Source organism: Trachemys scripta, chromosome 15 (genome assembly GCF_013100865.1).
Source record: "Trachemys scripta elegans isolate TJP31775 chromosome 15, CAS_Tse_1.0, whole genome shotgun sequence".
Lineage (NCBI taxonomy): Eukaryota > Metazoa > Chordata > Testudines > Emydidae > Trachemys > Trachemys scripta.
Genome location: NC_048312.1, coordinates 9,088,620 through 9,101,379, shown reverse-complemented (window position 1 = coordinate 9,101,379; position 12,760 = coordinate 9,088,620). Strand labels below are relative to the sequence as shown.

General features: G+C 45.1%; 1 protein-coding gene across 9 annotated transcripts in view; it reads left to right on the top strand.

Moving 5' to 3' along the window:
• The first annotated feature begins 1,838 nt into the window (after positions 1 to 1,838).
• The window catches only part of NCOR2 (nuclear receptor corepressor 2), a 391,355-nt gene continuing 380,433 nt past the window's right edge, over positions 1,839 to 12,760 (top strand). For 6 of the 9 annotated variants that reach the window (XM_034791189.1, XM_034791188.1, XM_034791187.1 and 3 more), the window contains exon 1: positions 1,840 to 2,379. The gene's annotated coding sequence lies outside the window, so the exon portion shown is untranslated. Of the gene's footprint in view, positions 2,380 to 12,760 lie in introns of all 9 variants that reach the window. The other 3 variants (XM_034791186.1, XM_034791190.1, XM_034791191.1) reach the window with 2 other exon arrangements.

Genomic DNA, 12,760 nt, shown 5'->3' with positions numbered 1-12,760 from the left:
TTTGCCGCTTTGTGCCTCAGCTTTCCTGTCTATAAAATGGGGATATTGATACTGACCTTCTTGGTAAAGTGCTTTGAGATCTACTGACGGAAAGTGCTGTAAAGAGCTAGGCATTATTATTATTGATTGTTAGCCACCCCTGAAGTCAATGGACGATAAATGCATGTATTCCAGGGCAGAATTTGTCTCATTATATTCTGTACAGTGGTGCTGAGACCCTGCGTTTCCCATTGACTTCAGATGGAGTTATGGGTGCTCAACACCTGTGAAAATCAAGTCCTAAAATTTCCTCCCCCCACACTCACAACTTCACGAGGATGGTGAAAATAACTTAGAATTTCCTGGGGTAGGTAAGTTTATGCCCCCGTGCCCATTACACAGCTATTTAAACAGAGGCATGACTTTCTTTTTTTGCCTGCAAATTCTGCAGTGATTTTCAGTTCTCCCTGCAGATGTGCTGAACTGTTGTAAAACAATCTGACAGAGGTGTGTTTGGATACTATAAAGCAATGTAACCAGTCCAATGGTTAAGGCTTCTTTTGCATTCCCCCGTCACTCTCCTCCCCCCAGCATAATCTGTGACGAATCTTTAAACAGAAAGGTTTTGTACTTGCTAAAATGAAATGACCAAATAGGAAAAATTGTCAAACTAAATAAACTGCAATCAGACAGAACTTTTTGAAATGCTCCTTTAACACCTTGTGTGAACTGTTAGTTTCTTAAAACACATGAGAAAGTTTTACTTGGACATGTTGGAATTGATTTTTTCATGTTAATTAGAAGCCTCAATTCTCACTGAAATAAATGGGGTTTTCTTTGCGGAGAAAGCTTGCAGAACCACAGACCATCTGGAAATATTATTACAACGATGGGCCCGATTCTGCCAATATTTATGCCTGTGAGTTAGATCCCAATCCTGCAGACACATGCACCCGTTTAACACGCTTGCAAGTAGCCCCGTCGTGTGTAAAGCAGTGTTGTCAACCACAAGCATTCAAAAGTCAGGTCATGCCTCCAGAAATCATGACTGACTTTCACTGACCTTTGTAAAGGGTTGAGAGCTACTCATGAAAAGTGCTATATAAGAGCTAGGTGTTATTAATCAATATTATTTGATTAATAAAAAGGGGTTTCTAAAAAAAAATGGTTCTCTGGCTTCCAGTTTTTAGCATGCACTGGATTCACATTTCCAAGGTTTTTCTCTGCAACTGTGAGAGCTAGAAACTTACTTAAAAAAGAAAGTTAAGAATCTTACGAAATCATTTGACTCCAGGAGCTGGGCCTTTAAGAAAAACACCAAATATCATGAGCCATGCAATAAAATCAGAAGAGTTGGCAATGCAGGAGTAACGTTAACCAGGGGCGTGCTTGTCAGGGCCCTAGCATTGCCTATACCACCTTGTAATCAATCAGTGTTGGTCACTTGCTCTTGAAGTTCTAGGTTTTGATCAGGACTTGGTGTATCGGCTTTTTTCACAGGAGACCAACTCTTAAGGGTTGGGTGCCAGAATAAAGAGTAAAAACCCAGGACTGGGGCCCCAGATGAAGTTCTCATGATATCCTCCAGATTTTTTTTTTAATTTCTTTTTTTTTTTTTTAGCAGAATTGGCTCCTAGATTTACCGCTTGCAAGGTCTCATTTCAGCCCTGTAAACAGCCCGGTGAATATTGCAGGTCAGTAGGGAGCACGGGCCATGCCCGGCTGTCTGCAATGCCCAGAGTCGCCTCCCGCTCTGCAACAACGAATTGCGTCGTAGAGAAAACAAATCCTCCCGCTAAAGGGAAAGGCAGCCCGGCCGCCCGCCTGCAGAAAGGGAAAGGGGCAGCGTGTGAATGGACCCAGCGCCGTCTCGGGCACCGGCCCCTTTAAGAAGCCCGGGGACTCGACTGGTGCAAGCCAAGCGGCTTGTTTGGTGCAAGCCGGGCGGCTGGGAAGCTTTGGGGATCTCTGCCCCCGGTCCCTCCCCACCCCGGCTCGCAGGGGAGGAGCAGGCAGCCTGCAGGAGCCGCCGCCGCCAGAGCCGGCTCGCAAACTTGCTCCTTTGCAAGGGCTCCGGAGCAGAGAGCCGCCGCAGACAGACATCTTAGAAAGGGAGCGAGGAGAGGGGAGGTTTCCGGGGAAAACAGACCCCCCCCCCCGGCTCTGGATTTATAAACACAGCAGCAGATGGAAGGGGAGCAAGACCGAGCCGCGCGCTCCTCCTCCAGCAATTGATCCAGGGGATATTTGGATTGTTTTTTCTCTCCCCCCCCCCTCCAAACACACTTGCTCATTTCCTTCCCAAACTCCCCCCCCCCTTCTTACTTTACGGATCCTCATTATACAAGGAGAGGAGGAGGAGGAAGATTTGAAAGAAGAAGCGATTAGCAAAGGCACTAGGTAAGGGGGGGGGAGAAGGTTTTTTACTTTCTCCAAAACAAGCACAAGAGGAGGGAGGGATCCCTCTTGGCTGGTGTGTGATTGGGGGGGGGGGCTTTGCATGCCAGAATGTAAAAGTCACTTTAAATATATTCGTTCCTTTAAAAAACAAACAACCCACCCAGGCAAACAATCCCCAAAAGATTGGCGTGTGTCTGCAAAGCGATCAGGGCAATTCAGACTTTTCCCGGGCAGCCCTTCCTGCCCTAGATCTTGGCTTGTAGTCTGACCGCTCTTTCTAAAACACGATATGCCTGTCCCGGGGTGGCAGAACCCCCAGTCAGCCCCATCTCGTCTAGACTGGGATCCCCTGCAACTAGATCTCGGGGGTGATCTGCTAAGCAACTGCTTGTCTACCTCCTGCTTTAGAAGGAGGAAGGATTGGGGAAAAAAAAGTACCTCTCTAGGAGAGAGAGAACTATTCTCCCCCCCCCCCCCCAAGGTCGATGTAATTGATCTTCCTCCCCACCCCAAATGCTCCATAATGAAAGGCTGCGGGGGGGCGGGAAGGCTAGAGGAGTTGGTTGTAGCCCTTGCTAATTGGCAGTGTGCATTAATTGGGGAGAAAGGCTTGGCATCTGCACACACAGAGTGGAACTTGTCCATACAGCATCCTAGAGGAAAAGGCCTTTGCTTTCCCTTCCACACCCCAGCTGAAATCTATATGAGCTGGGAAGCGGGGTGGGGAAGGAGTTTGAGAGAGAGGAGAAACCACACGCAACTATTAATAGTCTCAGAATCCAGAGCAGATAATTGTGAATTGTGGGAGCAAATGAACTGAGGAATGCTTATTTTAGGCAGGTGTGTGTGTGTCTCTCTGTATAACTGAGCGGCTGTTGTGTAAAATCAAAATTACAGTTGAAAGCTGCTTTGAACTAGGACATTTTTCAGGGGACAATGGAGCTTCCTCTACCCGGCGTGCTGTAGGCTTTCCTTTAATTTGAGCTGCGCTCTATGGTACTCTAGAAAGTTGCTTTGGTAAATCGATTCTTCTGCTCCTACCCTTGTGATCTTGTGTCACTTCTGTGCCTTCAACCAACAAGTGCTGGTCCCCTCCCTTTTCCACCCAGTTTTCTCTTCCAAATGGCTGCCTGTGACATTCTTGTTGGGACCCCAGGGAGGTTTTTTTAAGGTCTATTAAAGATACTGAAGTGATTTTGAAACTGGAAGCGGAACATAGGGAAATGCAGTTCACTTGGCAGCATGTCTGGTGATGCAAGATGCACCGTTTCGTTGTGCATGTAAATAGCCGGCCCTTTATTTTGTCCTTTAATATTTATACATAGTTCTTATTTCTGTGGTTGTGTGTAGCTCTTTTGTTGTTGTTGCTGTTTATCTTCAGACTGTGGCTGTCCTGTATATTTGAAGCTCATGGCTTTATGCCTACATGAGATCCCGGCGAAACTAATCCGTGTCAAAGACCCCGCATGGAGCCAAGTGGAAATCTAGACCCAATAAAGTTTCTCACTGGTACATTACATATTTTTAGACGTGTTAGAGAAAACAGTGCGGTTATGGCCACTGCTGAGCCGCTCTCATCCGTATAGAAATAAGAACTACTGAGCCCACTTATCTGCAAATGTTGAGTTTAGTGGCTTGTGTGTAAATATTTATGATGGGTAAACAGGGCTGGTCTGATGGTGACTGTGGGCAACAAGTGTACATTCCACTTTTGAACCGTAATCTCTGGAGTGATAAAATGAAAACTGACAAAAAAGCAATTTCCTGCTCTCTCTCCTGACCCTACGCTTCTTGTTCCCTGACAATGCACAAAGAGCAGACTAACTCTCTGGTGAAGCCAACTGCTTCACTGTATTGGCTCACGCCAGACTGACTGGAGCAGCAGAAGCTGCATGACTGTCTATCTATCCCTCCTGTGGCTTCTTGTGCCTGGGGTTAGGGGTTACATTTTGACCCAGTGAGACCAGCCCTGTTTCCACTACAGTAAGCTCTGTATACTCTGCATGTGATTGGAAGGTACTTGGTAGGATTGCAAAAAATTCTGTTTGTAGTCAAGGTGTGATCTGACCTAACTTTGTGTTCAGCTAAAGAATTTTGTATGAAAGGAACATGCTGATGCTTTAGGCGGGTGATAGCTCTGATTTTTTTAAACTTTTTTTATTTTCCCCAATCTCATTTGCTGTGAATGTGCATTTATGATTTGAACGCTTCTGTGACCTCTACTCTAGTTTGCTAGCCAGGAAAACACCAGCTGTTAAGGTTTAGCTATCTGCTGTTGATTATCGGTAACCTTGATAAATCTGTATAGATGCTAATGTAACTTCTAAGCACTGCGTAGCTGGATTGCGGTTCCCATTTGCTTCTAGCCTAGGATTTGTAAGGGTGGGTGAGAATATATCTAGTGTTAGCTTGCAGCGTGCTCTGAAGAATAATAATAATAGGTGTATAATATTAAAAGGGAATGAGAGTCAGGATCACCTCATGCAGTCCCATGTCCATCGGTGTTGATTGCAAAACTCTCACTTCATTGGCCAGGATCCTCCAACCCTCCCCCCCCCCCCGTTTTGATTGCTGACTCATTAAGGAACTTTGGGAAGGTCAGTTAAGCTCTATCTACCTCTGCTTACCCAGCTGTATAATGGGTAGAATGCCTACCTGTAAGCATTAATGTTTGCAAAGAGTTTTGAGATCATTGAAATACTATAGAAGAGCAGCACAACATATGACAGTATTACACTGGAAATCCATGTGCAGTTCTAGCCAATGCTTTTGCAAAATTTACCTGTGTTATTGAAAGCAAATAAATGCAGTGAATTATCGCAGAAGTGAAAGTATGTGTCTATGTAGGGTGATGGGCAGGTGGGGTGGTATTGTCCACAGTGACTGAGAAAGGAGGTAGTAGGGAGTGAGTCGAGGGGAAGAGATAAAGAACTCTATTTCAGCCATGTTGAGCTAAATGACTAGACATCCCCAAGGAGATGTAAGAGAGCCAGGGAGAGTGGTTTTTTCCCCCCCCCTTCGGATAGGAGACCGGTCTGGAGTAGAAAGGTAGATCTGTGAGTTGGTAGTTTGAATTTGTGATTGAAATTTCTTGGCGTTAAGGTGGAGTGGTAGAAGAGAAGGGACCCAGGACCAGAAAGTGGGATGAGGAGGGTCCTCCAAAGGACACGCAGAATGTGATTAGAGTTGAAAAGGGCTCTCATGACTGCTCCGTAGCCTCCCTACAGATACCCTAATGCTCCCGGTTTGGGGACCGTCGTGACATAAGAACACAGAGACATTGAGAGGGTAATGGCTTATTGCAGAAGAAGTCTACATTCTCCAGAGAGAAATTACTGCACCATGTGATAGATTTAACCACTGCCAGGAGTTCCTAGTGGAAAATTTTCACCACTTATCTGTCTGGGTCAGGATAGACTGTGCATCTTGGCAATGGCACTTTAGATTCAGGAATCCTAAGGGGCCACTTGCCAGGTGGCTGGAAAAACTGCCATGCTGCTGTGACTCCATAGTCACACAACAGCTGTGGGCACAATCATGGTAATGCTGATGGCCTCCTTGGGAAGCTAATGGCAAACACTGCCTCAGGCGGGAGAGCAAGGGATTGGTTACTCAAAGGAATGAGTGTTCTCAGGAAGAAATGTCTGTCTCCTCTCTTCCCTTCATTTGCAGAAGTTCAGTGGTTCCTGGTTCACGCCCTGGAGCACAGGATGTGGGGTTTCAGAAATGGACCCCAGAGCAACTAAAAGCTTCCCAAAGAGAGGATCCTGATTTAGAAGTGTGTGTGATTAGAAAATCATTTGGCAAATGCAGCTCCTTTGCAATGTAGCATCCCCTCAAAATACCACAGTAAAAGCTTTCTGGTCACAGTGGGGAATCTTGGGGTTGACAGATGAGAGATTGCATGAAAGATGGGAGAAACCAGCTGGTTGTATCAGATAACCTCAGAACCTCCTTTTTCACTGTCTGTCATAAATGTAAAACTGCTGGATATTTTGGGGCTGCCAAAACTTTAGCCAAGCGAAGAGAAAATTTCTGTTGAGGGAAATGCGGGCAGGATGTAGAAAACTGGTGCAGGAAATGTGATACTTGTGGTACAAAGAAGGGGGGCCCCCCTAAGATAGGGAGAACCCCTATGCAACGGTATCTCATGGGGGCACCTATGGAGTTGGTTACTTTGATGTGCTTGGTCTTCTGCCTGGGACAGAGACTATCGATCAGTATTTTTTTGGTAGCTATGAACTGTCATTGCGTTTTATACCATACAAGGCTTTGCTGTGTTTGAGGCCGCGTGTAAATAATTTCTTTTGTAAAATTGTATAATTTGTGTTAGATTAGATGAGAAATCTGAATAAAAGTAATAATACTTAGCACTTGCATTTCACTTTACACGTTTAAAATATACGTTACAAGCTAATAACAAATCCTCAAACCCCTTGTGAAGGAAGAGGAAGAGATTATTGTAGTTTATTTACCAGGTGGGGTGGAATGAAAAACACATATTCAAAAGTGGTGTGTGTGTCCGTCCGTTCAATTTGAGATCTTAAAGGGGCCTGAGTTTCAGAGGGTAGATACTTAGCACTTGGTCTTGTTCTGACCAAATCACTAGACACTGCTGGAAATTTAGGCCTGTGAGGTCCAAGGCTTCAGAGTAATTCAGTTGAAGATATAGTGAGTGGTGTTGGATATTTAGCTGTGTGATATCTTTTGATGTCTTTGGTCTGTCCGATACAACCTTAAACAGCTAGTTAGTTAACATAATAAAGTATTTTAATTTTTTACATTTCTTCTTGTTTTCAGTAACCCAAATTTAATGCACAGATTAACTTAGTTTGTTAACAATGTAATGGGGACCTAATTTTTTATAACACAGGCTATACTTTTTGCAATTGTTGCATAGCTATTAATTTTTACTTGAGGTACATTACTAATATTTTATACTAAATGTAATGCTTAACTGCTAGAATAGATGCTTACAATCTTCTATGAGGAGGTGTATTGCTTTCACCGGCTGAGCAGCACTCTGTTTTAGCAAAAGAGTTAGTAATATAACTCTAAAAAGCTTGGTAAAAATTAATTTGCTTGTGTTAACTGTTTTGTTACAATTTGTGCTTCTAATCAATACTTCCCTTTAACATAACGGAAAAGAAAAGTGTATAACAATTAAACCAAAATAAATTTAAGATGTAAGTTTATGCAAACACTTTGCGGGTATTTAAATTTTTATGACACTTTGTTGTGTTTGGGAGCCAGAGGTGGAAACCTGTTGAAATTGTTTGGTTAGCTTTATGCATAAATTGTTTTTAAACATTTCTTGCTGTGACATTTTTATAACTATTTTAAAAGTGCAAACAAGTTCATAAAAACCCAAACAAGAAATTAACATTTTGTTAACATTACCTTTACCTTAATGCTGAGGTTTCCCCTTACATTTTATTTTCTTTAAATAAAAAATAAAAATAAACTGACTAATAAAAGAGAATTCTTTTTGTTTTCAATTGCATTATTTGTTGAGGCAGAAGTGTGTGTATGTGTATATAAACTGACATCTTTTTGAGCTTTCAAAATAGGTATTAATAATATTATGTTTATACCCCAACCATAATATTAAAATAGTGTGGTACCACTTATATGTATATATTTTAAAAAGGTATAAAATTGACTTTTGTTGCAACAAAATAAAAATAATAAAGTAGCTTACTTACCAGATCAGTAGTCGGGGGTCAGCAGTGGTGTTAGATGTTTGGCTGCGTGTGTGGTCCAGCTCTGCGGCACATCTTCAGGTGAACCGCCCAATGACCACAAAACTCGTTAAGGTGCGAAGGCATCCGGCCAGGTTTATTGTCAACAAAGCACAGTAATAGCACCTGGCAGACTCTACGAGAATAATAAATAATATATGCCTGTGACAATAGATGCAGCTCAGTGAGGTGAATGTAGAGATGATGCTTCCTGAAAAAGGGAGCTCGTGAAGAGGGGCATGAAGGAGGAAGGACAGGAGCTTGGCAGACAGCGTGAGCATGTTGCAGTAGTAGACGCTGTGATACAGGGCATGAATCTGGTAGGAGATGGAAGGAAACAAAACCAAGCAGGAGGAAATGAGCAGGGATGGGTTGAGAGGCAGCATGGTCCAGTGGATAGGGATGCTGAACTGGGAGTCAGAAAACCTGGAGTCCATATCCAGCTCTGTCCAGACTGTGAGCGAGTAACATCCCCTCTCTCTGTGCCTTTGTTTCCCTTCCCACCCTTTGTCTCATTCATCTCGGTTGTAAGCCCTTTGGGGCAGGCATTTTCTCTTACTAGGTGCGTGTACAGCACCTAGCACAATGGGGGGCGGATCTTGGTTGGGGCCGCTGGATGCTACTGGACCACTATGGATGTTTAAAAGATAGGCCAGTGAAGGTGTTTGAGGAAGTGGGGTGATGCAGTTGGAGTGGCAGGAGAGGGAAGGCGTTAGGAGGTCAGCATAGGGAGCAGTCCTGCTCCTGCTAGAATGAGTTGTCTGGCCTTCACTGGATACAGGATTGAGTTTTCCTGGCTATGCTGTAGTGGGGACACGCTTTGGTATGGGAAGGTCAGAAAACAGGCCACAATTGCAAGGTGAGAGATGCCCACGGTGGGGGCTGGAGTCTTAGCTGTAAAGGTGAAGAGAAAAGGACTGTTTTTAGCTGTGATACCGAGGAAGGGCCACGTTTACGTGACAGCCGCACAGCTACAGCCCTGCAGCTGTGCCACTGTAATGCCATAGTGTAGGCGGAAGGGGTTTTTCCGTCCATGTAGGCGATCCACCTCTCTGAGAGGTGGTTGCCAGGTTGACGGAAGAACCCTTCAGGGCACAACATTTTTCACAGCTCTGAGCGATGTAGCTAGGTCAGCCGAAGTTGTAAGTATAGACCAGCTCGTTGTGAGGGGAAAAGGGCGAGCAGACGGGCGTTGAAGTAAGTGCCAAGGTGATGTGCCTCTGGGTGACCCTGGCGATGATAACACTTAGCTCTATGAAGCACTTTCTATTTTCAGAATGCTGAACAAACATTAGCTAATGTAAAGGAGAGCGGCGCTGGCTCGTTACCGGGAAGGGAAGTAACTCCAAATTAACTTTACGATCCATGAAACTGAAGGTTATTTAAAAAAATAATAATTTAAATGAAAACACTGACGTTTTCAAGAGTAGCTGAATGCATCGGTTGTTTGATGTCTTCCATTTTTTTTTTTTTTTTTTCGCCTGTGTTTTTTGGCTCGGGAACCAATTATAGGCAGTATCAACTTACGCTTGGATTTGAACCTACGTTGCTCTTTAGTCCGCCAAAAGATTTTTCTCTTAACCCTGATGCCATAATGTTTGATTTAGAAGGGTTGGCAGCAACTTTTCTTTCTTTGGATGTGCTTGCTGTTAAGTGCAGGGAAACTCTTCAGAACTGTGTGACACCTTTAAAAGAAATGATCCGAAAGCTGCTTCTGTTACATACGATGCAGCTGTGGTTTCTATAAGACTTTTCATGCAGACTGTATCCCAGGACACTTCATGGCACAAAAACTTAGGAGGCAGCAGAGGTGTGTGAATTGTAGAAGATGTTGTTTGTATGACAGTTTTTAAAGCATTCAGTCATGAGGCCAGTGTCTGAGGGAGAAGAGATAGAAAGATGGTGGAGCTCTGTAGGAGGAGGCCCCTGGATTTACAGGGGGAAGAAGGGTCAGAGGGGGCTGGCTGTTGCTGGAATACCCTGAGTAAGAAGTCAGGAGGAGGCAAGAAGATTCCAGTAGTCCGGAGTAGATCCCTGCAGAAGGGCATGTCTGAGATGAATGGGGAGCCAGTGTTTGTGTGGTGGGGCTTGGTGTGTGGTGGGGCCATATTTCTTGTGATGTAGAAGAAGGCAAGTGGCAGCAGAGAGAGAGGAAACGGCTGGAGGAGGCGAAGGCAGCGGCAGCGATGGGAGTTGGGTGCTGGCAAGGGGCAGACATTAGAGATGAAGGGAGCAGCAGGAGGAGGAGAGCTCAGGTCACAAATGATGATGTCAAGAATGTGGGCAGTACAGAGGAATACGGTCTGAGTCATGGAGGAGGATGGGACTGTTTGAGGCCTAAAACCCAGGCTCTGAAGACCGAAGTGTACAGATGTGGAGATAAAAATGGGAGTTGGCCTGATGGAGACGCCAGGGAGGGTGTCTAGGGAGGCAGAGCCATTGATTAGACACTCAGAAGTCTGTGCTGAGGGTAGAAAGTGGTCAAGCAAGGAAAAGTTTGTGCAGGGGGCAGTAATGAAGCCTGAGTGACTCCTCAAAGGAGGGGTCTGAGAACAGAGGTGAAACCATTGGCCAAAGCAGAGTGACTTGATATCCAGGAGCGGTGCTATAATGGCTGGGGATCAAAGTTGCCTCCTTAGCTGTGGCATTGGGAGGGGAGGGGGGGAACCCACATGCACAGCCAAGTCCCCACTGAAGCTAGAGGGGTTGGTCCTGCTCCTGTTGGCCTCAGTGGTGCAGGATCAGAGCAGGAGAGCCCCTCTGGGCAGGGGGTGTTAGATGTGGCTGAGGACAAATGGTTCAGGCTTACTGGGGAGAAATGTGCTGAAGAGGGTTTACCTTGAGAGGACGCGTGGAGGAGGACATGAGAGATCCAGAGACAGGAGGGGAGCCTTGACAACCAAAGTTAGCCAGAGTGACTGGACCCTTCCAGGAGGAGATTTCCCAGCAGGGGTGGATGGGGGAGGCAGAGGATGTTGCTAGTATTTGCTGATAGCCACAGGCCCATCTGCAGCTGTGTGTGAGTACATATGCCAAGGCAGGGAAGACCCACAGGATTTCCTTTCTGTCATGCTGGTTGTTGAGTTCATATCTAGCCAAGTGTCCTTGGTTTCTCCTCTCCTTGTGGAAGAGAGTGATTTACATAACACGGAGGAGCGTGGGCTTTATTTAGAGTTGGTTCTCTGACATAGCAGTGGAGAGTCTGGTGTGTATGGGCAGATCCTTAAAGCATGGGGTGGGGAGAGGGGTGGTTGGATGCGGGGTTTGGTTTGCACTTCTCCCCAGAGCTCAGGCTGTAACATGGGGGAATTCTTCACCCTGCATAGCTCTATAAAGCACAGTGAACTGGGTCTGACCTGAAGCAGTACTTCAGTGCCATGTGTGTCTAGTGATGGGGATCTAGAACGGTTAATATGCTCTTTTTATTTCTAAACCCAGTCTCTGGGCAGGCAGAAAAGGGAACAGCTGTAATAGGAAATTTAGGATTTTTCTAGGAGTCTTTGGCTCTTAAGGGCTGTAAAAATGGAAAGAGATGCACTCAAGGCGTTATCTCCAAAATGTAACCTGCTCTGCTAGCCTGCTGGTTTTTGCCAGCATTAAAAACCAAACCTCCAACCCTTTACAAACTCTGTTAACTCTGCACACATGCACAGCAGTTAATAGAAAGGCAGGATGGTCCAGTGGTTAGCACTCTAGCCTGGGATGTAGGAGAACTTGGTTCTATTCCCTGCTCTGCCACAGACTCCCTGTGTGACCTTCGGCAAGACCCTGGGTTTCTCTGGGTATGTCTGCACTGCAGCTGGGAGTGAGCCTTCCCAGCCTGGATAGACAGACTCACGCTAGCGTGGACATTGTGGCTGCAGCTCCAGGCGCCGAAGCACACACGGCTTTGGAGTCTGTGCTGCGATATCCACGCTGCTATTTTGAGTGGGCTAGCTCAAGCCCTGCTAGTGCGTGTGTGTCTGCCTGGGGTGGGAGGCTTGCTCCCAACTGCCGTGTAGACATACCCTCTGTGCCTCCATTTTCTGTCTGTAAAATGGGGTAATAATGCTGTCCTACCTCACAGGACTGTCACTGGGGGATAGATCATATTAAAGATTGCGAGGTGCTCTGATATTACAGTAATGAAGCCATACAAGTGCCTTAATCATTATAATTTCTGTAGGACCCTAGTTTTCCACCACTGTACATACTACAATACGCACTGTCTGCCAGAGTTAAGAAGGAATATAAATAAATATATATATTATATCATAATGTGAACCTTATGGTCACATTAGGATATTAGTAGCAGCATTGTGTGTGCCCCAACCACCTGAGCTTCTGTTGAAGGTGCGACTGGACCCCCAGAGTAAAATGTTCCCAAGTGATTTAGGAGCCTAAATCTCAGTGGGAGTAAACAGCGTTTTTTAAGGTTAGGATTTTCAAAGTAGCTCAAGGAAGTTAGATGCCCAGATCCCCTTTGAAATCGAATGGGAGTTTTTACAAAAATGTTAATTTTCACTCCATTCTAAACTGTAATTGTGTGTGCATAATAGAAGTACAGTGTTGGTTAAAGAGGGAAATAAAGGTAGAGGAAAAACCCAACTACTCAAGTTTCTAACAAGCTATTTTAAACAATGGATTATTATTATTTTTTT